The 27,732-nt window shown below is 42.1% G+C and overlaps 2 long non-coding RNA genes across 4 annotated transcripts in view; one reads left to right on the top strand and one right to left on the bottom strand.

Moving 5' to 3' along the window:
• The first annotated feature begins 1 nt into the window (after nt 1).
• On the top strand, nt 2-25,176 carry LOC123381118. 3 transcript variants are annotated; one of them, XR_006587663.1, is made up of 6 exons: nt 2-70; nt 15,986-16,161; nt 22,958-23,041; nt 24,126-24,221; nt 24,523-24,659; nt 24,926-25,176. It is a non-coding gene; the product is annotated as an uncharacterized LOC123381118 (long non-coding RNA). The 3 variants fall into 3 exon arrangements; XR_006587664.1 differs by lacking the exon at nt 24,126-24,221; XR_006587665.1 differs by lacking the exons at nt 2-70; nt 15,986-16,161 and adding an exon at nt 22,196-22,785.
• The window catches only part of LOC123381119, a 67,697-nt gene continuing 64,538 nt past the window's right edge, over nt 24,574-27,732 (bottom strand). The window contains exon 2 of the long non-coding RNA XR_006587666.1: nt 24,574-26,120. This is a non-coding gene — a long non-coding RNA (uncharacterized LOC123381119). The remainder of the gene's footprint in view (nt 26,121-27,732) is intronic.

The following is a 27,732-nucleotide window of genomic DNA, read 5'->3' as shown; positions in this document are numbered from 1 at the left end:
CCACAAACTGCGAGATCATGACCTGAGCCGAAGTCGGATGCTCAACCCACTGAGCCACCCAGCTGCCTCGGTAACTCTATTTTTAATGTATTGTTGTACCTCCATACTGTTTTCCATGGTGGCTGCACCAATTTGCATTCCCACCAACCATGCACGAGGGTTCCTTTTTTTCCTACAACTTCACCAATACTTGAGTTTTGATTTTAGATGTCTGACGGGTGTAAGATAGGTCATTGTGGTTTTTATTTGTATTTCCCCGGTGATCAGTGATGTTGAGAATCTTTTCATATGCCTGCCAGCCGTCTGAAGGTTGTCTTTGGGAAAGTGTCTATTCAGGTTCTCTGCTTATTTTTAATTACTTGTTTTCTTGTGTGTTAAGTTACGTAATTTTTTATATGTTTTGGATATCGACAATTTATCAGATCTATCGTTGAAAATATTTTCTCCCATTCAGTAGGTTGCCTTTTGTTTTGTTGATGGTTTCCTTTGCTGTGCAGAAGCTTTTTATTTTGGTGCAGGCCCTATAGTTTATTTTTGCTTTTGTTTCCCTTGCCAGAGGAGACAGATCTAGAAAAATGTTTCTACAACTGATGCCAAAGAAATGACTGCTTGTGTTCCCTTCTAGGATTTTTATGATTTCAGGCCTCCCATTTAATTCTCTAATCCATTGTGAGAGTTTATTTTTGTGTATGGTGTAAGAAAGCGGTCCAGTTTTCCCAGAACCATTTGTCAAAGAGACTTTTCTCAGTGTATGTTCTTGCCTCCTATGTCATAGATCGACTATAGAAGCACGAGTTTATTTCTGGGCGCGCTCTTCTGTTCCACTGATGTATGTGTGTGTGTTTTCGTGCCAGTCCAGTACTGTTTTGATTACCATGGCTTTGTAGTACATCTTGAAATCTGGGGCAGGGGTACCTGCAGTTCTTTTCTCTCTCAAGATTGCTTTGGCTATTTGGGGTCTTTTGTCCTTCACGTAAACTTTAGAATTATTCTAGTTCTGTGAAAAATGCTGTTGGTATCTTGATAGGGGTTGTATTAAATCTGAAGATTGCTTTGGGTAGTATGAACTTTAACATATTCTCTAAATCCATGAGCATGAACTAGATTTCTATTTGTGTCCTCTTGAATTTCTTTCATTGGTGTTTTGTGGTTTACAGAGTAGAGGTCTTTCACTTCGTTGGTGAAGTTTATTCCCAGGTATTTTATTAGTTATGGTGCAATTGTAAATGGGATCGTTTTTGTAATTTCTTCATCATTACTAGTATAGAAACACAACAGGATACATTAATTTTATATCCTGCAACTTTACTGAATTTACCAGTTCTAGTACTTTTTTGGTGGAGTATTTCAGGCTTTCCATATATTGTATCATGTCATCTGCAAATAGGGACAGTTTTTACTTCTCTCTTACCAACTTGGATGGCTTTTCTTGTCTGATTGCTGTGGCTAGGAGTTCTAGTACTGTGTTGAATAAAAGTAGTGAGAGTGGACATCCTTGTCTTGTTCCTGGCTTTGGGGTCAAAGCTCTCACTTTTTCCCCATTGAGTATGATAGTTGTGGGTTTTTCACACACGGTCTTTAGCATGTTGAGGTATGGTTCCTCTAAACCTACTTTGTTGAAGGTTCTTATGAATGGATGATGTACTTTATCAAATGCTTTTTCTACACCTGTTGAACCGACCATATGGCTTTAATCATTTCTCTTGTTAATGGTGATGTATCACCTTGATTGATTTGTAAATATTGAACCACATTTGCCCCTGCATCCTGGGATAAATCCCACTTAATTGTAATGATTTTTTTTAATGCTTGTTTTATTTTTGAGAGTGTGTGTGTGCAAGCAGGGAAGGGGCAGAGAGACAGGAAGACAGCCCAATGTGGGGCTCGAACTCACCCATGAGATCATAACCTGAGCCGAAGTCTGACACTTAACCAACTGAGCCACCAGGTGCCCTGTATTGAATGATTTTTTAAATGTATTGTCATATTTGGCTTGCTAATATTTTGTTGAGAATTTTTACATCTGTGTTCATCAGAGATATTGACCTGCAGTCTTTTTTTTTGGTGGGGGGGGGGGGTAGTGTCTTATCTGGTTTTGGTATCTGGTAATACAGGCCTCCTTGAATAAACTTGGAAGTTTTTCTTCCTCATATTATTGGAAAAGTTTGAATAGAATAGGTATTAATTCTTCTTTAAATGCTTGGTAGAATTCACCTGTGAAGCCATCTGGTCCTGGACTTTTGTTTGCTGGGAGTTATTTTCATTCAATTTAATGGCTAGTAATTGGTGTGTTTAAACTTCTCCATTTCTTCCAACTTGTTTGCATAGAATTTTTCATAATATTCTTACAACCCTTTGTATCTTTGTGGCGTCAGTTTCTCTATTTCTGATTGTGAGTCTTTTGTTGAGTCTGGCTAGAGGTTTATCAATTTTGTTGATCCTGCCAAAAACTTGCTTTTGGTTTCCCTGATCTGTTGCTGTTTTGAGTCTCTGTTTCATTGATTTCTGCTCTATCTTTATTCTTTCCTTCAACTGGCTTTGCGCTTTTTCTGGCTCCTGTAGGTGTAAGGTTAAATGGTTTAGTTGAGATTTTTCTTTTTGATGCCTGTATTGCAGTAAATTTCCCTTTTAGAACAGCTTTTTTTTTTTTTGCATCCCAAGGATTTTGGACCGTTGTATTTTCATTTTCATTCGTCTCTGTGTATTTTTTAAACTTCCTCTTTGATATCTCGGCTGATTTACTGTTCAGTAGGATGTTATTTTGCTTCCATGTATTTGTGTTCTTTCCAGATTTTTTGTGATTCTGGTTTCATATGGGTGTGGTTGGAAAAGGAATACGATTTCAGTCTTGGAATTTGTTGAAGCTAATTTTGTGGCCTGATGCATGGTCTATTCTGGAGAATGTTTCACGTGCACTTGAATGTATTCTGTTTTTGGATAGAATGTCCTGAATATGTTATATCCACCTAGTCCAACAAGTCTTTCAGAGGCACTGTTTCCTTATTGATTTTCTGTCTAGGATGGTCTGTCCATTGATGTAAGTGGGTTGTTAAAGTCCCCTACTGTTGTATTACTATCAATTTCTTCCTGTCTGTTAATAGTTTTATGTATTTGGGTGTTCCCATATTGTGCATATTTATAATTGTAACATCTTGCTGGATGTTTCCCTCTATCATTGTGTAGTGTCCTTCTTTGTCTCTTACTACAGTCTTTGTTTTTGAGTCTATTTTGTCTGATAGAAGTAATACTAGCCCAGATTTTTATCTCTTATTCTGAAAGGTAGCCTTGTTGGACAGAGTATTCTTAGCTGCAGGATTTTCCCTTTCAGGACTTTGAATATATCATGCCACTCCTTTCTGGCTTGGAAAGTTTTTGCTGATAAATCCACTGGTAGACTTCTGGGGTCTTTGAGTGTGACTGTCTTTTTCTCTTGCTGCTTTAAAAATTCTCTTTATCACTACTTTTTTGTCATTTTAATTATCATGTCTTGGTGTGGACCTCCTTGGGTTGATTTTTGTCAGAGGCTCTCTGTGCCTCCTGGGTCTGGATGTCTTGTTTCCTTCCCCATATTGGGAAAAGTTTTAAGTTGTTGTTTCTTCAAATAAAGAAATTCTGCCCCCTTTTCCCTCCCTTCTCCTTCTGGGATCCCTATATGCTTGATATCACTGAGTTCCTTTAAACTCTTCAACTTGGTGGTTTTCTGTTCCTGTCTTCCAGCTCTCTGGTCTGTTTTTATGCTTCCTCTAGTCTATTATTCTCTCTAGTGTATTTTTAATTTTAGTGACTTCTTCATCTCTAAATTTAAAAATAGGTATCTTTTCTGTCTCTGTGGAAGGTCTCCTTGAGATCCTTCACTCTTTTCTCCCCCATATTGGTTCTCTTTTTCATTTTTTTAATTTTTGGCCCTGTTACTGTGGTTTTGTCCTGCTCTCTTTGAAGTTTGACATATTCCTTGTCTCCTCATTTGGTCCACCTCTCTGTGTTTCTGGGTGTCACAGGAAAGTCAGCTATATCTTCTGGTCTTAAAAATAGTGGCCTCATGAGGAAGAGGTCCTGCAATGCAATGGTGCCTCTTCAGCAGAACTGGGAACTTGAGGGCTTTCTCCTGTGCATGTTTCATGTGCCCTGTTGTGGCTTAGCTGCATTTCCCTTTGATCTAGTTGGCTGCACTGGTTCCCTTTGTTGATGGCAGGATTTTGTCCTTGTGCTTTTATGGGGCCAACCCGGGGCCACCTGGGACTTGTAGTTGGGTCAGGTCAGATGTTTTCTCTCCCTGTGTTGTCCCAAGAGGCCTTTGTTGGTGGGCAGGGGCCGCAGTCAGAACACGTGCCTGTCCCAGTGTGTATGTTGGGGTGGCGGTGACACCAAACTACAGGGCTCTCTTTGTGCTGCACCCTGTGAGGTCTTTGGTGGTGGGTGGGGTGGGGGAGCAGTCGTACCAGACACTTGCCCCCACCCCCTGTTGGAGCTGCAGTTGAACTGGTGGGCACGGCCACCTTCCCCTCTCTCCAAGGGCACAAGAGTCACTTTGGAGTGGTGCTGGCTGCTGTCCGGGGTCACTACCAGAGCTGCTGGCAGAATGAAATGTCAGGTGCCATTTTGGAGGGACTCCTGCTGAGTTGTGTTGGATGGGATGGATTTGCAGGAGGATGTGGGGGCAAGAGGTGTTAGCCAGCTGGGTGTCCGGTCATCATGCTGGTTCCTGCAGGTATCCAGATACCTAGGCTGGAGTTAGGGGAGAGGAATGTGCCTGCCAGCTCTTTTGTTGTTGGGGAAGTCTCTCAAAGCTCCCTTACCCTCCAGCACATGTTCTGAGATCAGTAAATAAGTTTTCTATCACAGGCACTTTTTAAACTGCTGCTCCTGTGCTGTGTCCCCGTGGGGTTTTGTTGCACTGGCTCTTTGGGGGGGGGGGCAGAGACACTGTTTCCTATCATTCTCTGGCTCTCCCAGAGCTGAGCCTGCTGATATTTAAAGTACCCAAAGACAAATGTCCTAGGGACTTGTCTTTTCAGTGCAGGTGCCCATGTTAGGGGGCCTGGTGTGGAGTCTACTGCTCTCCCTTCCCTGTGCTTGTGGTGTCCCTCCTATTTGTGGTCAGTCTCCTCAAGAGTTCAGTGCCCGGTGGCATCTCCACTCTTCCTACCCTTTTTGATGTGCCCATCTCTCTATGATTAACTGTGCCTGTCTCAGGTCATTTTCCAGGTCAGGTGCACTGATGGAGCTCTTACCTAGGTGTGTCCTTGGGACGAGGTGAACTTAGGATCCTCCTCTTCCACTGCTTTCCCTGGCTCCCATCATGATTTGATATTTTTATATATTACCAAATGATTCTGGCAATAAGTTTAGTTACCATCTGTCACAATACAAAGTTATTACAACATCACTGACTGTATTCCCTGTGATGTACATTATATCCCCATGATTTATTTCATAACTGGGAGTTTTTACCTCTTAATCCCCTACACTGATTTCACCTGCCCGCCCCCCACCCCCAAACTCATCCCTGCTCAGGTAACCAATAGTTTGTTCCCTGTTTCTGAGTCTTTCAAGTTTTAGATTCCACATGTAAGTGAAATCATACGGTATTTTTCTCTGACAGCATAATACACCATGGGTCCATCCGTGTTGTCACAAATGACAAGATTCTTTATGGGTGAATATTTGTGTCTGTGTGTGCCCATGTACATGCGCACATCTATAGATACCACATCGTCTTTCTTCTTCTATGGGTGGGCACTTATGTTGCTTCTAAGTCTTGGTTATTGTAAAGAATGCTGCAGGGAACCTGGAGTGCGTAGAGCTCTTAAAATTGGTGTTTTTGTTTCTTCGGATGAATAGCTACAGTGGAATTGCCAGGCTGTGTGGCAATTCCATTTGAAATTCTTTGAGGGACTTCCATATTGTTTCCTGCAGTATATAGCTGCAGTGGTTTACCTTCCCACCAGCGGTGCACAAGAGTTTCCCTTTCTCCACATCCTCACCAATACTTGTGTTTTGATATTGTGACAGGTGTGAGGTGGTATCTCAGTGTGGTTCTGATTTGTATTTCTGTGATGCTGAGCATCTTTGCATGCGTCTGGCCATCTGGATGTTTTCTTTTGAAAAATCTTTTGCCCATTTTTAGATTTTGTGGGTATTAAATTGTAGCAGTTGTTTATATACCTTAGATACTAACCCTTTATCAGATAAGTCATTTGCAAACATCTTTTCCCATTCCGTAGGTGGCCTTTTACTTGTTTTGATGAAGACCCAGTAGTTTTGTTTTCATTTTTCTTGCCTCAAGAGACTTCTAGAAAAAGGTTTCTATAGCTGATGTCAAAGAAATCACTGCTTGTGTTCTCTTCTAGGGTTTTTATGGTTTCAGGTCTCACATGTAGGTCTTTAAACCATTTTTTAAAAAACTTCTCTGTATGGTGGAGTAAAGGGGTCCAGTTTCGTTCTTTTGCAAGTAACTTTCCCGTTTTCCCATTTGATATTCTTTCCTCTATTGTCCAAGAGTAATTGACCATGTAATTGTGGGTTTATTTCTGACTTTTTAATTCTCTGTTGATCTATGTGTCTATTTTTGTGCCAGTACTATACTGTTTTGATTACTGCAGCTTTATAACATTTCTTGAAGTCTGGAATTGTGATGCCTCCAGTTTTTTTCTTTTTCAAGACTGCACTGGTGTTTGAGGTCTTTCAGAATTGTTTGTTCTAGTTCTGTTAAAAATGCTGTTGGCATTCTGTTAGGGATTGCATTAAATCGGTAGATTATTTTGGGTAGTATAGACGTTAACAATATTCTTCCAATCCATGAGCTGGAATGTCTTTCCATTTTTTGGTGTGGTGTTCAGTTTCTAGTTTTCAGGGTATAGGTTTTTCACATCTTGGGCTTATTCCTAGGTATTTTTTATTATAAGTAGGATTTTTAAAAATTTCTTCTGCATTTAGTGTATAAGAATGCAACAGATTTCTGTACATTGATTTTGTATCCTATCAGTTCTAGCAGTTTTTTGGTGGAGTCTTTAGGGTTTTCTATGTATAGTACCATTATAGTATCATGTGATCTGTAAACAGTGAAAGCCTTACTTCTTCCTTACTAACTTGAATGCCTTTGTTTTTGCTTTCTAATTGCTGTGGCTAGGACTTCTGTATTGAATAAAAATGGTGAGAATGGACATCTTTGTCTTGTTCCTGACCTTGGGAAAACTGTGTTTATCCACTGAGAAGGATGTTAACTGTGGGTTATTCAGATATGGCCTTTATTACATTGAGGTATGTTCCCTCTAGACCTACTTTGTTGAGGGTTTTTCTCATGAATGGATGTTGTACTTTGTCAGATGTTTTTCCTGAATCTGTTGAAATGATCATATGGTCTTAATCCTTTTATTTTTTTTTTAATGTTCTGTTGGATTCAGTTTGCTGGTATTTTGCTGAAGATTTTTGCACCTACGATCATCAGAGCTATTGGCCTCTACTCCTACTTCTCCTCCTCGTCTTTATCTGGTTTTGGTATCAGGGTAATGCTGGCCTCATAGAATGAATTTGGAAGTTTTCCTTCCTATTCTATTTTTTTGGAATAATTTGAGAACGGTGGGTATTCTTAAATGTCAGGTAGAATTTGCCTGTGAAGTTGTTTATTCCTGGACTTTTGTTTGTTGGGAGTTTTATTGACTCCATTTCATTGCTGGTAATTGGGCTGTTCAAATCTTCTACTTCCTTCAATTTCGGTAGGTTATATGTTTCTAGGTATTTATACATTTCTTCTAGGTTGTCCAATTTGTTGGCATGTCATTTTTCACAATATTTTTCAGTCATTTGTATTTCTGTGGTGGTGGTGATTTCTTATATTTCTGACTTTATTTCAGTCATCTTTGTGTGCATGTGTGAGAAGAATCTCGCTAGAGGTTTACCAATTTTGTTGATCTTGTCAAGGAACAGCTCCCAGTTTCAATATAATTTATTTCTGCTCCACTCTTTAGTAATTCCTTCTCCTGGTTTGGGTTTCGCTCTTTTTCTATCTCCTTTAGGTATAGGGTTAGGTGGAGACTTTTCTTGCTTCTTGAGGTAAGCCTGTATTGCTATAAATGTTCCTCTTGGAACATCTTTTGCTGCATCCCAAAGATTTTGGATTGCTTTCACTTTCACTGTTTTCCCATGAAATTTTTTTAGCACAAATATGTTATTACATGTAATTATAAACAGCTGAGTGGCAATTAGTTCTGATGAAGATTAATACTATGATGGCTATAATAATAGTTGTAATGTCTCAACAGCATTGTTTTGGTCAAGAAGTGATCAAAACAAAGCTATAATCTTTTATTAATAGCAGCAATGAATATCTTTAGGTACACCTTGTCCCGAATTATGTCTTTACCATTTGTTAGCTGTGCAAATCTGGGAATGCTGTTGCAATTTCCAAGCTTCAGTTTCTAATCTATAAAGAATTAAACGGCTAACTGTACATAAAAATGCCTCTCATGAACTGCTTTCTAGTTCTTTAGACCCATGATTTTAGCATCTTTCTCCTTCTGAGATTCAAGTTAACCATTTTTCAGATTCCAAAGTAAAAGTTTATAAAGTGAAAAGGAGATCAAAGTAACACAAGTGGTTACGGTTTTAAGCAGGTCCCTCAGCCCCCTGTCTTCACCTTTCTCAACAACACCAGGTGTTATTTCCAGGTGTGAAAATAAAAGGTCAGAAATTACTTCTATGTACCAGAGACGTTTCTGTGAGCTATAAAAAACATTCAAGCGTTTATGCACCACCAAGACTATGACATATTAATAACAGAGTGAAGCTTGGCTAAACATTCAACTACCCTGCGGCAGGTACTTTTTAGGTGCAATGAATAAAAACAATTTAATGTCTGCACCACAGCTTACATATATTAATGGCAGATATTTAAATGTGAAGCATGAATTATTTATTAATGAAGAGAATATTCAGTGCTGGCAAATGAGACTGACACTCTCCTCCGTTAGTCTTGCTATTTTACAATCTTTCTGGAAAGCCACTGGCACTATGCATCACGATCTTTACATGTTAGAGATTTGAGCTCTACATTCTATTGATCCATATAGCCTCAATATATGTTAATAGGCATATACATCTAGAAAGATTAAAAGAGAAAAGGATTATCTTATCTCCAGGTAATGGGATTTTTTTTCTTCTCTGCATTTTAAAAATGTTCTATTAAATATATGCATAGCAGTTTAAGATTTTTAGATTATACAGACATTGAAATCAAAGTCCTACTCATTACTGGGAGTGTGATTTTGGACAAGTTTCTTAAATGTTTCCTCACATGTAAAATAGTCCCAAGTGATAGGATTCTTATATTTGGTAATACGTGTATTCTGAAAAAAAGGTAATCTGAAAAAAAAAAAAATCAACTCCTTGACTGTAGGGTACTTTACATCCCTGAAAGACGTTTTTAAAATACAACTTGATATAGTAGTTCTGATGAATACCCTTTATTTCACTTAAATATCCTTTAGTAGCAATCCCAGAAGAAAATGCTATTTTTAGGAGTGTGGTCAACTGAAAAAGCTCATTTGTTTCATTTACATTTAGACAATTATTCTTTTGACAGAAGGTAAGCAAAGTAATGTTCCATGATAAAGCCCCCATCAAGCATCTCCTACTTAAGCACAGATTCCTTTTTTTTAATATGAAATTTATTGTCAAATTGGTTTCCATACGACACCCAGTGCTCAAAAGGTACCCTCAATACCCATCACACACTCTCCCCTCCCTCCCACCCCCCATCAACCCTCAGTTCTGAGTTTTTAAGAGTCTCTTATGCTTTGGCTCTCTCCCACTCTAACTTTTTTTTTTTTCCTTCCCTTCCCCCATGGGTTTCTGTTTCTCAAGATCCACATAAGAGTGAAAACATATGGTATCTGTCTTTCTCTGTATGGCTTATTTCACTTAGCATAACACTCTCCAGTTCCATCCACGTTGCTACAAAGGACCAGATTTCATTCTTTCTCATTGCCACGTAGTACTCCATTGTGTATATAAACCACAATTTTTTTTTTCAACGTTTATTTTTTTGGGACAGAGAGAGACAGAGCATGAACGGGGGAGGGGCAGAGAGAGAGGGAGACACAGAATCAGAAACAGGCTCCAGGCTCTGAGCCATCAGCCCAGAGCCTGATGTGGGGCTCGAACTCACGGACTGCGAGATTGTGACCTGGCTGAAGTCGGACGCTTAACCGACTGCGCCACCCAGGCGCCCTAAACCACAATTTCTTTATCCATTCATCAGTTGATGGACATTTAGGCTCTTTCTATAATTTGGCTATTGTTGAGAGTGCTGTTATAAACATTGGGGTACAAGTGCCCCTATGCATCAGTACTCCTGTATCCCTGGGGTAAATTCCTAGCAGTGCTATTGCTGGGTCATAGGGTAGGTCTATTTTTAATTTTTTGAGGAACTTCCACACTGTTTTCCAGAGTGGCTGTACCAGTTTGCATTCCCACCAACAGTGCAAGAGGGTTCCCGTTTCTCCACATCCTCTCCAGCATCTATAGTCTCCTGATTTGTTCATTTTGGCCACTCTGGCTGGCGTGAGGTGATATCTGAGTGTGGTTTTGGTTTGTATTTCCCTGATGAGGAGCAACGTTGAGCATCTTTTCATGTGCCTGTTGGCCATCCAGATGTCTTCTTTAGAGAAGTGTCTATTCGTGTTTTCTGCCCATTTCTTCACTGGGTTGTTTTTCGGGTGTGGAGTTTGGTGAGCTCTTTATAGATTTTGGATACTAGCCCTTTGTCTGATATGTCATTTGCAAATATCTTTTCCCATTCTGTTAGTTGCCTTTTAGTTTTGTTGGTTGTTTCCTTTGCTGTGCAGAAGCTTTTTATTTTTGCTTTTAATTCCCTGGTCTTTGGGGTATGTGTCAAGAAATAGCTACGGCTGAGGTCAGAGAGGTCTTTCCCTGCTTTCTCCTCTAGGGTTTTGATGGTTTCCTGTCTCACATTCAGGTCCTTTATCCATTTTGAGTTTATTTTTGTGAATGGTGTGAGAAAGTGGTCTAGTTTCAATCTTCTGAACGTTGTTGACCAGTTCTCCCAGCACCATTTATTAAAGAGACTGTCTTTTTTCCATTGGATGTTCTTTCCTGCTTTGTCAAAGATTAGTTGGCCATACGTTTGTGGGTCTAGTTCTGTTGGTCTATGTGTCTGTTTTTGTGCCAATACCATGCTGTCTTGATGATTACAGCTTTGTAGTAGAGGCTAAAGTCTGGGATTTTGACAATATTTATGCTTCCAATCCATGAGCATGGAATGTTTTTCCATTTCTTTATAAGCTTTCTATAGTTTTCAGCATACAGATCTTTTACATCTTTGGTTAGATTTATTCCTAGGTATTTTATGCTTCTTGGTGCAATTGTGAATGGGATCAGTTTATCTTTCTGTTGCTTCATTATTAGTGTATAAGAATGCAACTGATTTCTGTACATTGATTTTGTATCCTGAAACTGCTGAATTCATGTATCAGTTCTAGCAGACTTTTGGTGGAGTCTATCGGATTTTCCACGTATAGCATCATGTCATCTGCAAAAAGTGAAAGCTTGACTTCATCTTTGCCAATTTTGATGCCTTTGATTTCCTTTTGTCTGATTGCTGATGCTAGAACTTGAAACACTATGTTAAACAACAGCAGTGAGAGTGGACATCCCTGTCGTGTTCCTGATCTCAGGGAAAAAGCTCTGTTTTTCCCCATTGAGGATGATGTTAGCTGTGGGCTTTCCATAAATGGCTTTTATGATCTTTAAGTATGTTCCTTCTATCCTGACTTTCTCGAGGGCTTTTTAAAGAAAGTTTGCTGAATTTTGTCAAAGATTTTTTGCAAAAGATGCAAAGAATTTTCTGCATCGATTGACAGGATCATATGGTTCTTTTCTTCTAATGTGATGTATCATGTTGATTGATTTACGAATGTTGAACTAGCCCTGCATCCCAGGAATGAATCCCACTTGATCATGGTGAATAATTCTTTTTATATGCTGTTGAATTCGATTTGCTAGTGTCTTATTGAGAATTTTTGCATCCATATTCATCAGGGATATTGGCCTGCAGTTCTCTTCTTTTACTGAGTCTCTGTCTGGTTTAGGAATCAAAGTAATACTGACTTCATAGAATGAGTCTGGAAGTTTTCCTTCCCTTTCTATTTCTTGGAATAGCTTGAGAAGGATAGGTATTATCTCTGCTTTAAACGTCTGGTAGAACTCCCCTGGGAAGCCATCTGGTCCTGGACTCTTATTTGTTGGGAGATTTTTGATGACTGATTCAATTTCTTCGCTGGTTATGGGTCTGTTCAAGCTTTCTATTTCCTCCTGATTGAGTTTTGGAAGCGTGTGGGTGTTTAGGAATTTATCCATTCTTCCAGGTTGTCCAGTTTGTTGGCATATAATTTTTCATAGTATTCCCTGATAATTGTATCTCTGAGGGATTGGTTGTAACAATTCCATTTCATTCATGATTTTATTTGGGTCATCTCCCTTTTCTTTTTGAGAAGCCTGGCTAGAGGTTTATCAATTTTGTTTATTTTTTCAAAAAACCAACTCTTGGTTTCGTTGATCTGCTCTACAGGTTTTTTAGACTCTATATTGTTTGTTTCTGCTCTGATCTTTATTATTTCTCTTCTTCTGCTGGGTTTAGGCTGCCTTTGTTCTGCTTTTATTTCCTTTAGGTGTGCTGTTAGATTTTGTATTTGGGATTTTTCTTGTTTTTTGAGATAGGCCTGGATTGCAATGTATTTTCCTCTCAGGACTGCCTTTGCTGCATCCCAAAGCATTTGGATTGTTGTATTTTCATTTTCATTTGTTTCCATATATCTTTTAATTTCTTCTCAAATTGCCTGGTTGACCCACTCATTCGTTAGTTGGGTGTTCTTTAATGTCCATGCTTTTGGAAGTTTTCCAGACTTTTTCCTGTGGTTGATTTCAAGCTTCATAGCATTGTAGTCTGAAAGTATGCATGGTATGATTTCAATTATTGTATACTTATGAAGGGCTGTTTTATGACCCAGTATATGATCTACCTTGGAGAATGTTCCATGTGCACTCGAGAAGAAAGTATATTCTGTTGCTTTGGGATGCAGAGTTCTAAATATATCTGTCAAGTCCATCTGATCCAATGTATCATTCAGGGCCCTTGTTTCTTTATTGACCGTGTGTCTAGATGATCTATCCATTTCTGTAAGTGGAGTGTTAAAGTCCCCTGCAATTACTGCATTCTTACCAATAAGGTTGCTTATGTTTGTGAGTAATTGTTTTCTAGATTTGGGGGCTCCCGTGTTCAGTGAATAGACATTTTATAATTATTAGCTCTTCCTGATGGATAGACCCTGTGATTATTATATAATGCCCTTCATCTCTTGTTACAGCCTTTAAAGTCTAGTTTGTCTGATAGAAGTATGGCTACTCCAGCTTTCTTTTGACTTCCAGTAGCATGATAGATAGTTCTCCACCCCCTCACTTTCAATCTGAAGGTGTTCTCAGTTCTAAAATGAGTCTCTTGTAGACAGAAAATAGATGGGTCTTTTTTTTTTTAATCCATTCTGATACCCTACATCTTTTGGTTGGCACATTTAGCCCATTTACGTTCAGTGTTACTATAGAAAGATATGGGTTTAGAGTCATTGTGATGTCTGTAGGTTTCATGCTTGTAGTGATGCCTCTGGTACCTTGTCTCACAGGATCCCCCCTTAGGATCTCTTGTAGGGCTGGTTTAGTGGTGATGAGTTCCTTCAGTTTTTGTTTGGGAAGACCTTTATCTCTCCTTCTATTCTAAATGACAGACTTGCTGGATAAAGGATTCCCGGATGCATATTTTTTCTGTTCATCACATTCAAGATCTCCTGCCATTCCTTTCTGGCCTGCTAAGTTTCAGTAGAGAGATCGGTCACGAGTCTTACAGGTCTCCCTTCATATGTTAGAGCATGCTTATCCCTAGCTGCTTTCAGAATTTTCTCTTTATCCTTGTATTTTGCCAGTTTCACTATGATATGTCATGCAGAAGATTGATTCAAGTTATGTCTGAAGGGAGTTCTCTGTGCCTCTTGGATTTCAATGCCTTTTTCCTCCCCCCAGATCAGGGAAGTTCTCAGCTATTATTTCTTCAAGTACACCTTCAGCACCTTTCCCTCTCTTCCTCCTCTGGAATACCAATTATGCGTAGATTTTTCTCTTTAGTGCATCACTTAGTTCTCTAATTTTCCCCTCATACTTCTGGATTTTTCTTTTTCTCAGCTTTTTCCATAATTTTATCTTCTAGTTCACCTATTCTCTCCTCTGCCTCTTCAAGCCATGGTTGTCTCCATTTTATTTTGCAGATTAATAGCATTTTTTAGCTCCTCCTGGCTGTTCCTTAGTCCCTTGATCTCTATAGCAATAGATTCTCTGCTGTCCTTTATACGGTTTTCAAGCCCAGTGATTAATTTTAGGAGTATTATTCTAAATTCACTTTTGGTTATATTGTTTAAATCGTTTTTGATCAGTTCATTAGCTGTCATTATTTCCTGGACATTTTTTTGAGGGGAATTCTTCTGTTTTGTCATTTTGGATAGTCCCTGGAGTGGTGCAGGACTGTGGGGCACTTCCCCTGTGCTGTCTTGAATAACTCTGGTTGGTGGGTGGGGCCGCAGTCAGACCTGATGTCTGCCTCCAGCCCACCGCTGGGGCCACAGTCAGACTGGTGTGTGCTTTCTCTTCCCCTCTCCTAGGGGTGGGATTCACTGTGGGGTGGCGTGGCCCATCTGGGCTACTTGCACACTGCCAGGCTTGTGGTGCTTGGGATCTGACATATTAGCTGGGGTGGATAGGCATGGTGCACGGGGGCGGGAGGCACAGGCTCAGCTCGCTTTTCCTTCCGAGATCTTCCGGAGGGGCCGTGTGGCACCGGGAGGGAGTCAGACCTGCTGCCGCTGGAGGGATGGATCCACAGAAGCACAGTGTTGGGTGTTTGCCCAGTGCAAGCAAGTTCCCTGAGAGAAACTGGTTCCCTTTGGGATTTTGGCTGGGGGATGGGCAAGGGAGATAGCGATGGTGAGCACCTTTGTTCCCCGCCAAGCTGAGCTCTGTCATCTGGGGCTCAACTCTCCCTCCTGTTGTCCTCCAGCCCTCCTGCTCTGAGCAGAGCTGTTAACTTATAACCTCCCAGATGTTAAGTCCCGCTTGCTGTCTGGCCCCTCCACTTTTGCCAGCCATACTCAGGGCCTCTGCTTGGTTGGCGGGCTGCCCCTCTGCCCCGGCTCCCTCCCGCCAGTCTGTGTAGAGTGCACTGTCTCTCTGTCCTTCGTCCTTCCTACCCTCTTCCGTGGGCCTCTCGTCTGCACTTGGCTCTGGAGAATCTGTTCTGCTAGTCTTCTGGTGATTTTCTGGGTTATTTAGGCAGGTGTGGGTGGAATCTAAGTGATCCGCAGGACGCGGTGAGCTCAGCGTCCTCCTACGCTGCCATCTTCCCAGTGCACAGATTCCAAACTATGGTCTGTGGCTCTTTTTACAGCTTTCATCCGAACTACATTTTATATTCTCTGTGATGTAGGCAATCTCTGTATATTCCTATCAGGGTAAAGGAAAAGGAAACAATAGGACAGATTAGACTTCGAAGTACAGAAGAATATGGAACCCACAATGTTCTATATGCAGATCACTATGCTCATGATTCCTGTTTAAGGAGATTCTGGCCCAAAGGCTCATTTTTTCCCTAGAGGTTAGTTTCTTAGTTCCAGATTCAGGTCAAGATGTGGCAGCCCTGTGATCCGTAAAATAGAAAGGTGGAGGCTCCGGGTGAGGACCACTTCTTGGGGACATTGAGATGCTCAAACTGGTCTACAACAAATTTGGGGGAGTGTGGAGCTTGGATGTTTAGGCCATATTAATAGCCTTGAAGGCTAGTGCCCTGTGGTCCATGATGCGGCTGTATGCCTGCCCTGCTGTGCAGTGGGGCATGCTCAGCCAGTAATGGTTTTCCACCCCCTGTCTCCAGGTTATGGATCGTGTTCTGTTTCACATGGAAAGACACAGTTTGTGGCCACCCATGCTTCCCAATCAACTGCCTGCCAGGAGTGCGATTGCGAAAGTGGAGGGTGGAACATGGTACCAGCCGTGTCCCTCAGGAGACCCCAGTCCCTCTGCATGCCAGTGGGATATGATCCTGAAAGTGTAATTTTTAAATTTATTCTTTGATTTATTGGTTGGCCCATTCATTGTTTAGTAGCATGTTATTTAACCTCCATGTATTTGTGATCTTTCCAGATTTTTTCTTGTGATGTCTGGTTTCATAGTGTTGTGTTCAGAAAAGATGCATGGTATGACTTTGATCTTTTTGAATTTGTTGAGACTTGTTTTATGACGTGATTTATTCTGGAGAATGTTCCTTGTGCACTTGAAAAGAACGTGAATTCTTTTAGGATGTAATGTTCTTTTGTTAATTAAAATTTTAATGTTTATTTTTGAGAGCGTGCAAGTGGGGGAGGGGTTGAGAGAGAGGGAGACCCAGAACCTGAAGCAGGCTCCAGGCTCTGAGCTGTCAGCACGGAGCCTGACGCAGGGCTCGAACTCACAAACCATGAGATCATGACCTGAGCCAAAGTCAGATGCTTAACTGACTCAGCTACCCAGGTGCCTCTAAGATGTCATGTTCTGAATATAGCTGTCAAACCCATCTGGTTTAGTGTGTCATTCAAAGCCACTGTTTCCTTGGTGATTTCCTATTTGGATGATCTGATGTAGGTGGGGGTTTAAAGTCCCCTACTATTTCCTTTAACTGTTTCAGGTATCTGGGTGCTTGCATGTTAGGTGTACATATATTTACAATTGTCCTATCCTTTTATTGGATAGTCACCTTTATTAAATAGTCTTTGTCTCTTGTTACAGTCTTTGTTTTAAAGTCTATTTAAAGTCTAAGCTTTCTTTTGACATGTATTTGCACAATTGTTCCTCCCTTCCCTCACTTTCAATCTGCAGATGTCTTTAGGCCTGAAATCAATCTCTTGTAGGCAGCATACAGAGAGGTCTTGTTTGTTGATCTACTCTGACATCCTAGGTCTTTTGATTGGAATGCTTAGCCCATTTATACTCAAAGTAATTGATAGGTATTTATTGCCGTTTTAGTACTTGTTTTGTCATTGTTTTTGTAGTTTTTCCTCGAATCCTTGCTCTTTCAGGGTTTGTTGACTTTCTTTAGCGATATACTTTGATTCCTTTCATTTTATTTATTGTAGGTCTAATAGGGGTTTTTGATTAGTTAACATCGGGTTCCTGTATAATGTCATTTGTATATAGCAGCCTATATGAAGTTAAGGGTTGCTTAATTTTAAACCCATTCTTTCCTCCCCTCCCAACCACATGTTTTTAGGTATATGGTGTCATATTTTACATCCTTTTATGAATCCCTTGCCTCATTTTTATGGATACTTTACTGCTTTTGTCATCCCAACTTTTCAAGCTCTTGATTATGGTCTTTTTTACTCAGAGTCCCTTTTAATATTTCCTGTAGGGCTGGTTTATCAGTCACAGACTCCTTGAGTTTTTGTCTGAGAAATTCTCCTTCTTTATCTACTCCTTGCTGGATAGAATATTCTTGGCTGCAGATTCTCCCTTGCAGCACTTTGAATACATCATGCCACTGTCTTCTGGGCTGCCAAGTTTCTGAAGAATTGGAGAGATTTATGGGGTTTTCCTTGTATGTAACGGTCTTCTGTTACTGCTTTAAAAAATTTTTTTAATTACTCTGTGTCTTGGTATGGACCTCCTTGTCTTGATTTTTTTTGGGGGGGGGGAATCTTTGTGCTTCCTGGATCTTGATATGTTTCTTTCCTTGGATTAGGGAAGTTTTCAGCTACTTCTTCAAATGTTTTGTCCCTTTTTCTCTCCTCTACCTGGGATCCCTATAGTGTGTTATTATGCTAATGGAGTTAGAGTCCCCTAATTTTTTTCTCATTTGCTCAGATTTATTAATTTCCATTACTCTGTCCTCCAGGTCATTCATTCCTCCAGCCTATTTAATCCACCAAGTATATTTTTAATTTCATCTCTGATTGTGTCTTTTTTTTCTCTTTCTCTTTAAGGGTCTCACTGGTGTCCTCCAGTCTTAGGGCCAATGAGTATCTTTATGTTCTTCACCATGTTACTCTATCCATTTAAGTCTCTTGCTGTTGTTTGGTCCTGTTCTTTCATTTGGGACCTGCTCCCCTATTTTTGTGTTAAGTCAGCTATGTCTGCTGCTCTTGAAAGTGGTGGTTTTATGAAGATAGAGGTCGTGTAGTGCCCCCTGTTCTCCAGGTCCTGGCACCTCAAGAAGTGTCTTCTGTGTATGTGTGTCCTCTCATTGAGTCTGGCCTCTTGTTTCTTCAGTCCAGTTGTCTACAGAGGCTCTCCTTGCCAGTTGGGGGCAGTGATTGGTCCCTAGCTGTGTGAGGTGTGGTTTAACCAGGTATGTGGTAGTCTTCTTGTGAAAGAAGACCTAATGCCCCAAAATGAGTTCCTACAAAATGCACAGGTTGGGAGACCAGATGTTGGGGTTTGCACCAGTCTTTTGGAGAAGGGGACCCACAGCACTGGGACTGAGACAAGGGTGACTGGGAAGGGTGCATCCCCCAAGCGCATTAGGGGGGCAGATACTGGTGTAAGTTAGGCAGTGAGTGTCCACACACAGTTCCCAGAGGGGGCTGGGGGAGGCAAATGGTGCGTGCAAGCATCTTTGTTCCTAGCAGGGCTTTCCCATGATTTCTGCCTCTCCAGGCCATACTCTGAGATGAGTACATTTATTCTACCTACAGTATGTCCCAGATGTTTTACAAAATGTTTCCATGCTGATCTCAGCTGACTGTTTGCAGTGCTGTCTCTTTAAGGGTGGGGACCCCACTTCCTAATGCCCTCTGGGTCCTACCAGAGCCCAGCCACCAAGTTTTAAAATTCTAGGCTAGGAGTGCCTGGGTGACACAGTTGGTTAGGCATCACCCTTCATCTTGACTCAGGTCATGATCTCACGGTTCCTGAGTTTGAGCCCTGCATAGGGTTGTATGCTGATGGCAAGGAGCCTGCTTGGGATTCTGTCTCTCCTCCTCTGCCCCTCCCATGCTTGTGCTCACTTGCTCTCAAAAAAAATCTAGGCTATGGTTGCCACTGGTGTAAGAACTTATGAAATTCAGCCCCTCTCACTTGCAAAGCCAAATGTCATCTTGGGGGGGGGGGTTCCCTACTGTGTGGGAGTCTGTCTCTGCCCTTCCCATTTTCTTTGATGTGGCCTCTTCTCTACTAGTTTATTCTGCCAGTCTTGGGGTCATTTTCTGGGTTCTGTAGGCTGATGTGTTATTCAGTTGTAACCACAGGAGGAGGAATGCGTAGGGTCCTACTACTCTGTTTTGGATATTAAGCGCTTATAAGGTAAATGACTTGCAAATATCTTCTCCCACTGAGTAGGTGGCCTTTTAGTTTTGGTGGTTTCTTTCATTATACAAAAGCTTTTTAGGGTGATAGCCCGTTTGTTTTTTGTTGCCATTGCCTGAGGTGACTGGTACAAAAAAGTGGTGCCAAGACCAAAGTCAAAGAACTTCTTAATCCATTTTTAATTCACTTTGGTTTTGGAAAACCTAGACCCCTTTCTTAAACCATATACCATTTGCTGAACAGATGGTCTTTTCCCCATTGCCCATTCTTGCTCCTTGGTCATAGGTCAATTGACCATATATGCATAGGCTTATTCCTAGGCCCTCTGCTTCTTTGTCCTGTGTATTTTTGTACAAGTACCATAACGTTTTGATTGCTATAGCTTGTAGTATAGCTTGACATCAGGGAGCAGGATGTCTCCAGCATGGTTTTCCTTTCTCAAGATTGCTTTGGCTATTTGGGGGCCTTCTTTGGTTTCATACAAATTTAAGGATTCTTCGTTCTGTGAAAAATGCCATTGGTATTTTGACAGATTGGTTGGAGTACAGACATTTTATTCTTCCAATCCATGAGGATACCTTATCATACATGTCATCCTCTTATTTCAGACTTCAAGTCTTTCCCCTTCATTAAATTATGTTAATTTGGCATCTTCTAGGACTTTATTGAATTCCTTTATTGTAGTTGTTTGGTGGAGCCTTTAGGGTTGATATATATATCTCATGGCATCTGCGAATAGTTTGTTCTCCCTTTCCAACTTGGATGCCTTTTGTTTTGCCTAGTTGCTAGGACTTTTGAATATGGTAGCCAGAGGTGGGCATCCTTGTGTTATTCCTAGAGGAAAAGCTCTCAGGTTTTTACGGTGGACTATGATGTTAGCTGTGAGTTGGCCACTTATGGCATTGTGTTTAGAAATATTTTATAAATGGATATTGGATTCTGTATCAAGAAGGTATGCCACACTGGTGTGTGGATATAGAACCATCCTTTCATTGCTGGAATAAATCCCCCTTGATCATGATATATATGTAGTCCTTTTTAAATATATGGTTGAGGGGCGCCTGGGTGGTGCAGTCGGTTGAGCCTCCGACTTCAGCCAGGTCATGATCTCGCAGCCCGTGAGTTCGAGCCCCATGTCAGGCTCTGGGCTGATGGCTCAGAGCCTGGAGCCTGTTTCCGATTCTGTGTCTCCCTCTCTCTCTGCCCCTCCCCCGTTCATGCTCTGTCTCTCTGTCCCAAAAATAAACGTTGAAAAAATTTTTAAATATATGGTTGAATTTGGTATAATTTGAGGATATTATGTTCATCGGTAACATTGGCTGCTTTTGCAGTGTGTGTTTTTGGCATCAGTAATGCTGGCTTCATAAAATAGGGAACTTTTCAATTTTTGAGAAAGTTACTCATGTTTTCATAGACTTCACCTGGGAGGCTGTCTGGTCCTTGGATTACAAATATTTAGACGTTCTAGGAATTTGTGTAACTTTCAGTTGAGGGCTTGCTCTTAAGTCTGTATAGAGGTTTAGCAGTGTTATTTCTTTAGGTAGGTCTGTGTCACTATGCACTTCCCTGTCCGAACTGCTTTGACTGTATTCTGCTTCATTTGTCTCAAGGTATTATTTCTTGACCTAAATTATGCTGGTGAAGGCCTGAGAATTTTGAAGCCAATGAAGGAGTCACGGGAGTGTCTGGGGAGGGGAGAAACAGGAAGGAAGCCAGCTACTGTAACTGAGGGAAGGGTCTGCCATAAAGTTGGAGGGACAACTCTTAGGGATCTCTCAGGCCCTTCTAGACCCTGGTGAGCTGGGGCTCCGTGGAGGGTGTGAGCACAGCAGGAACATAGCAGTAGACTGGAGCCAGGGCCACAGCACAGAGCTGAAGAGCCTACTGTAGCCACTACCAAACAGATGGTGGGGCAGTAGGTACAAGTCAAAAGCCCATGTTCCAAAATAATTTCAAGATAGTGACAGAGCATGAAACTCTAAGCCAGGGTCCCTTTGGGACTATAGGGGCCATGTGTTCACAAAGCTATACCTGGTCATGGACAGGGGGAGTGGAACAAGAGGAGGGAGGTTGAGGCTTGAATGGATGGGAAGGGAGCAGGAAAACAACCTCCTAGCCTTTCTACACTCCAGATAATTGAAAACGGTTCTCAAAATGGAGATACAAGTAGGAAATCTGCAAGTGCAATACGGAGATCTACCACCACCCAAGAGATTATGGATCGTGACTTTCTGGGCATGATGTGGTTCAAGTTTTGCAGTGTTGCAAAACCAGAGATTCTACACTTGCAAGTGTGCTATTTGCTAATAGTTACGAATTCCAATGTTTGCACAGATGTCACAATCGGGCTCAGGAGACTGATAGGCCACTTCTGGAACAGGCATGTCCACATGCTGCCAGTCTCAGCCAGCGTGGGATTTAAAAGAAAAACACGATAGCAACAGTGAAGATGTATAGGTTCAAATAATGCCTGAGATTTTAAATTTTCTTAGAGCACAGGGCTCTAGCAGGGCTGGGAGAGACACAGAATCGGAAGCAGGTTCCTGGCTCTGAAATGTCAACACAGAGCCTAATGTGGGGCTCAAACCCACAAACTGAACTCATGACTGGAGCAGAAGGTGGCTGCTTAACTGAGCCAAGAATGCTTAATATTTTAAAAGGTCAACTTTTTGTATACATACAAATTATATAAAAAGTTACAGTTTAGAAAGTTGGTAACTTTTAACATTTATTTTTGAGACAAACAGAGCATGAACGGGGGAGGGGCAGAGAGGGAGGGAGACACAGAACTGGAAGCAGGCTCTGAGCCATCAGCCCAGAGCCTGATGCAGGGCTCGAACTCACGGACTGTGAGATCGTGACCTGAAGTCGGACGCTTAACTGACTGAGCCACCCAGGCACCCCTGGTAATTTGTTTTTAATGCTAACCATCTGCAAATAAAAATCTTGCTTCCTCTTTGCCCATATTTATACCTTTCCTAGCAACAAAAGTCATACACAGAATAAACTGTCTTAAATGCCTGGTGAGACCTACCTTGTCATGGGATGATTACACATGAATCCCTGCCCCACACATACTGGAAGATGCAAGGTCGTCAGCCCACGGACCCCGAAATATGAAGCTGGTCTGGTATCTTATTGGACATAGAGGGCTCCAAAGATCCATTCCTCTCCAGAGGCCAGGAGATAATGCCAAACTCAATGGTAGCAATTTTCTACCTTAAGAGGTTACAGTGCAAGCAAATTCAACTCCTTTGTGAATGGTGTCCATCGGAGCAAAAGAAGGTTTTTGTCCCCAGGATCACAGCTGCAGTGAAAAAGTTTACAAAGGCAGCTCTATTGTGGTTGGGGTATTGGAAGAAGCTGCAGTCTTCAAGCAAAAGCATTTGTGAACAGGTCATGATCCCTTCATTGTGAAAATACTCTTTTCTATCCCTGAACATAAAACCCTCTCCACCCCATCCCCTGTAACAGTGTCTCCCCACAAGGGACCTTTGCTAGGCAGTAATGCTCCCATGTTGATTTAATGGAGACCAGGTGCATAATTTAACCTTTATTCCATTTATAGGTCCTTTACAGCTGTCCCCATGCTCAGAAAGCGTAAAAGGAAAAGCTGGCTTTCTTGGCCTCCTAAGTCATTACCTAAGAAAAGGTTGGTACCTGCCTGTTGCCTTTTTCTTCCTGAACCATTTCCAGGCATCCTGGAATGTGGAACCCACCGCCAGCAGTCCTAGCAGGTGTCAAGAAGAGGGGGTTCCTGGGGGTCAACTGAACAAATCTCGGAAGAAACAGAAGTCCAAGGAAGCCACTAAACATTCTGAAGTCGAACAGCATTGGGACCCAGTGTAGAGCAGGTTGCTGCCTGGGGCAGAAGGACCCCAAGAGCAGCCCCAAGGGGGTAGTGGGGCCAGGTCCTGGCAGGAGGGGGGGGGGTGGTGAACATTTATATATTATGCATTTAGTAAATGAAAGGGAAATCCAGGATACAGGTATTTGTTCATCAATAACAGGTGTACATTCCTTGTCCCTTCCTACACGGTGTGTGTGTGTGTATATATATACATATACGTATATATATATGTATATATATATACACATATATACACATATATATACATATATATACACACACATACGTACATATATATACAGGGGCAGAGAGAATCCCAAACAGGCTTGGTGCTGACCATGTGGAGTCTGATACAGGGCTCTGTCTCATGAGCTGTGAGACCAGGGCCTGAGCTGAAATCAAGAGATGCTTAACAGTCACCTAGGTACCCCTAAATCTGCCCTTTAAACAGAAATCTCAGGATGTGCAGGGGTGGCTCAGTTAATCGTCTGACTCTTGATTTCAGCTCTGGTCATGAGCTCCTGGTTTGGGAGTTCAAGCCCCAGGTCGGGTGCTCTGCCCTTCCCCTACATGTGTGCTCTCTCAAACTTAGTGGAAAAAAAATCTTTAAATGGTAGTGTTGTCCAATGTGTGTGCTACTGTAACCTGCCTGTTTACACCCTACCCCCAAATTGATAGGAAACCTAATCTCCAAGGGCTGACCTTCTCCAGCAGGCTACAGGGCAACATAATTTTAACCCCACTACTCAAAACATCTGAGACTCCATTAAATGGAAACTCCCAAATGCTACCTAGTTCTTGTCTTTCCTTAGGGACTTAGTGGCCATTAAATTACTGTTACTTTGGGGCTCTGCCTTCTTAACCTGGTAAACTTTGTGTCTTCCAGACTCCCAACAATTCCCAGTGAGGCTAATGATGGCAGGAGGATCCCAATTCCTCTCAGTCTTTAGAACCATCAGCAAGAGATTTTTACACCTCCAAGGTAGGACAGGAATAATGGCCCCTGAGAGCAAAAAGCAGTTACAGAAGACACTGCTGCCCTTCACCCTCCCATGAGGATAAAGACCTTAGGGGAAATGAGACCGTCTAGGAAAACAAGAACTTAACTCCTGTGGAGCTCCTGGTCTGAGGCAAGGGTTAAAATTGCTCTACACTCTTAGAGACCAATACCTCCCAAGAAAGTAAACAAATGAGAGAATAGCCATCAGGGAGGAAGGGTTGTCTAGGCAAAATTAGAAAAACTAAAGCCTTCTAGTTTGTCTAGCAATATTTCTATTTTCCAGGAGTCCTAAAAGAATGTCAGCCATGGAAGAAGGCCTCCTATGATTGTCTTGTGACAAGTATCAACCACGAGATATTGACCGTGGGACTGAAGGATGCTTCCCTACTCTCAGCCCCTCACCCTTTGGAGGGTGCATTTGTAAGTCTTGGACCCTTCTCTTTGAGGGACTGACATTCATCTTTCTTGTTGGCTCCACATGTACAAGCTTTCTCTGGAGTGTCCATGTCCTACCCATGAACTCAAGAACCTGGTCTTACAGGTCCGGTAAGGAGTGGACCAGAAAAATGCACTGACCTTGACTTCCCCACACTGTGTGAATCCAGGCTGGCCTCCACATCTCCCCAGCAGCCAACCCGTGGGGTTTAGTAATGTGCTCGTATGGTTCTTTGCTGGTATTTTTGTAGGTTTGTTCCTCTTTGGTTCCGGACCCAAGTACCAACCCTCCCTAGCCTGTTTCCTTCCTACAAGAGGATCTGGAGAGGAGCCTTCTGGAGAGCAGAGGGGGATAAGGTGGCTCATCTGCACGCATCTGGGTGCAGAGCACTGTCACAGACCAGGTTTCAATTTTGATCCACACAAGAAAATATCCTCCCTTGTCAATACAGGGTGCAGTGTTGTGAGAGATAGTGTTGAATAACAGTATTACGTTTTGCTGCCCCGTTGTCCTTTGATCTCTTGGCTTAAAAAGATGCCATGTTCTTAAAAGGTTTCCTGAGGCTGGGAAGGACTCCTCCTGGCAGGTAGGACAGGTCCTTTCTCGTGGGTTCCAACTGTCCATACAGGGATTCCCACAGCCCCTGTGAGGAGCTGGGGTACAAGCAGGCACTTTAAGCATAAAATAGGGTGGCAGGGAAAGTGAGAATGCAGGCTCTATCCCCGGAGCTGTTTCATCCACGTCCAGATCTGGGGTCCCCATCATGGTGAGCAGAACAGGGTCTCACATGCCCCCTGGGCTAGATGCCACGTGCAGATGCCCTAGCCCAGAACATCAAGTAGGAGTGAAGGTCACGCTGGATTTCTAAAGACTTTCTGGAACACAGGTGCACAGCATTAGACGAATTACCAGGGTGGGTGGGTTTTGCTCAAAACAAAATGCTGCTTTTTAATATAGACCCACAATCCTTCCACACCTTTTGGGCCAGATCTTTCCACATCTGAGAGTGGTTAGGAATTTAGAAAAGCATATATGCTATTCCTTCAGGTCTGCTGTGAGGGGTATGGCAGTACCCTCTAATCCAACACTTGATTAATCTTACTACAGGAAAACGTGGCCATATTCCAAGTAGGACAAAGCCTGGCATTAGTTCAGATGGGGTTGCTGCCAAGTTTTGCTACCAAAGCTTTAAAAATATTGCACAGTTCTAATCAGTTAAATGCACAAGCCAATTTCATCTGTTTCTCATCAGGGGCAAGTAGAGGAGAGCTGAGTCCTTGCTCCCCTAAAGGTGCTGTGGGAAGGTCTTTTTGGGTAAAAAGCATCCTCTCTTCCATGTCCACCATTCTACAGAGTTCAGTAATGTCATTGCTTGAGTTCTAGTGGCACATTATTTACTCTGCCATTTTCACACAGCAAAGACCAATGGCAAAACCAAGCTCATCCTGAAAACAATGTCATATAGAAGATCATAAATATTGATTCTTAAATTCAAGAGTTAGGTGGATTCAAATCACATTCCTGGCTTCCAACATGAATCCAGACAAGAAAGATCAGAGTGCTCCTCGGGGGAGTCATACCTTTGTGTGATCAAATTCACTGCTACCTGCCAGAGAACATCTGTCCTTAATCTTGGGGAGAAAAACTTGAAAGGGTGGGGTTTCCAAGCCTGTGTGCTACAGATGGTGTTCCCCTTACCCCTGAAAATATATCGAGGCTTAATCCCCAAAGGTTAAGGTATTAGGAGGCAGGGACTTTGGGAGGTTATCTGGTCAGCAGGGGGAGGTCCTCATGCCATGGGATTAGCACTCCCCCCTCCCCAGGGGAGAGGAGCACTCTCCGCAACAACACAGCAAGAAAGTAGCCGTCTGCAAGCCAGGCATCCTGCCCTCACAAGAACCAAGTTCTCTGGACATGGACACCCCACCCTCCAGCACTGGGAGACATAAAGGTGTGCTGGCCATCCAAGTTCATGGGATTTTGGTAGAGCCCCGAAGCAGACTAGGAGAAGGGGTTAGAATTGCATTTATGAACTAAACCCTACTTTAGTATTTGCTAGAGGCTTCTCAGATAGGAAGGCTTAGAGAATACTAGACATTCTTTAAAAACCTTTCAAAAACTGTCCCATCCCACTGGGCAGGTGACCCCCTAGGCTTTCTACAACTTTCAGAACATGCTGAGGTTTTGTGACACCGAGTACCAGACCTCACAGTGATGGAGAGCAGGGGGGGGGGGCACCTACCATTTGTGGCACAATACACAAAATTCACCATTCGTGACAGTGCATTTGTGATGTTGTAGGACCATCATCCCCACCATCTAGTTCCAGAATATTCTCACAGCTCCAAGAGAAACCCATACCCACTAAGCAATGACTCCACATGGTTTCCCTGGAAACCATTTGCCTATGGTTTTCTCTTCTGGACATTTAGTGTAAATGGAATCCTAGGATATATGCCCTTTTATTTATCTCATCCAACACCATGTGTCAATACTTTGTTTTCAGAATCCTATTCCACTGTATGGACAGACCACATGTTCATCCATCTCTTGATGGGCATTTGAGTTCTACCATTTGGCTCATGTGAGCAGTGCTGCTCTGAGTATTTGTGTATAGATCTGCAGTTCTTATTTCCAGTTCTTTGCAGTGTAAACCCTAGAATGGAACTGTCGACTCCTATGGTGACTTCATGTTTACGTTATTGAAGAACGAGCACATAATTTTAACTCCTTTAACTGAACTCTTTCCTAGACCAGAAGGCAGTGAACAGTTGGCCCAAGTGGCAGCTGCGTGGGACCTGCCAAGTCTCCCACTCCAGGGGAAATCCTCAAAAGATTCTGGAGCAGAGCTGTGTTTTCCCATGATACTCCAATAGACATTTAAATGTCTGACCCATGACAGAGTTCCTCTCAGTTCATCACACTGCAGTTTAAAGAGAAATTTTGAAGGGGGAAGAGACAAAGATTGGAGAATGAGTTGGGCAGTAAGCCCCTTGGAGTAAGAACCCACATCTGCCCTTTGCCCACTGTATCCCCAGTACTCAGCATGGTGCTGGC

The sequence above is a fragment of the Felis catus genome, chromosome D3 (genome assembly GCF_018350175.1).
Source record: "Felis catus isolate Fca126 chromosome D3, F.catus_Fca126_mat1.0, whole genome shotgun sequence".
Classification (NCBI taxonomy): Eukaryota; Metazoa; Chordata; class Mammalia; order Carnivora; family Felidae; genus Felis; species Felis catus.
Note: the sequence above shows the minus strand (reverse complement) of the source record. Positions and strands in the feature narration are given on the sequence as shown.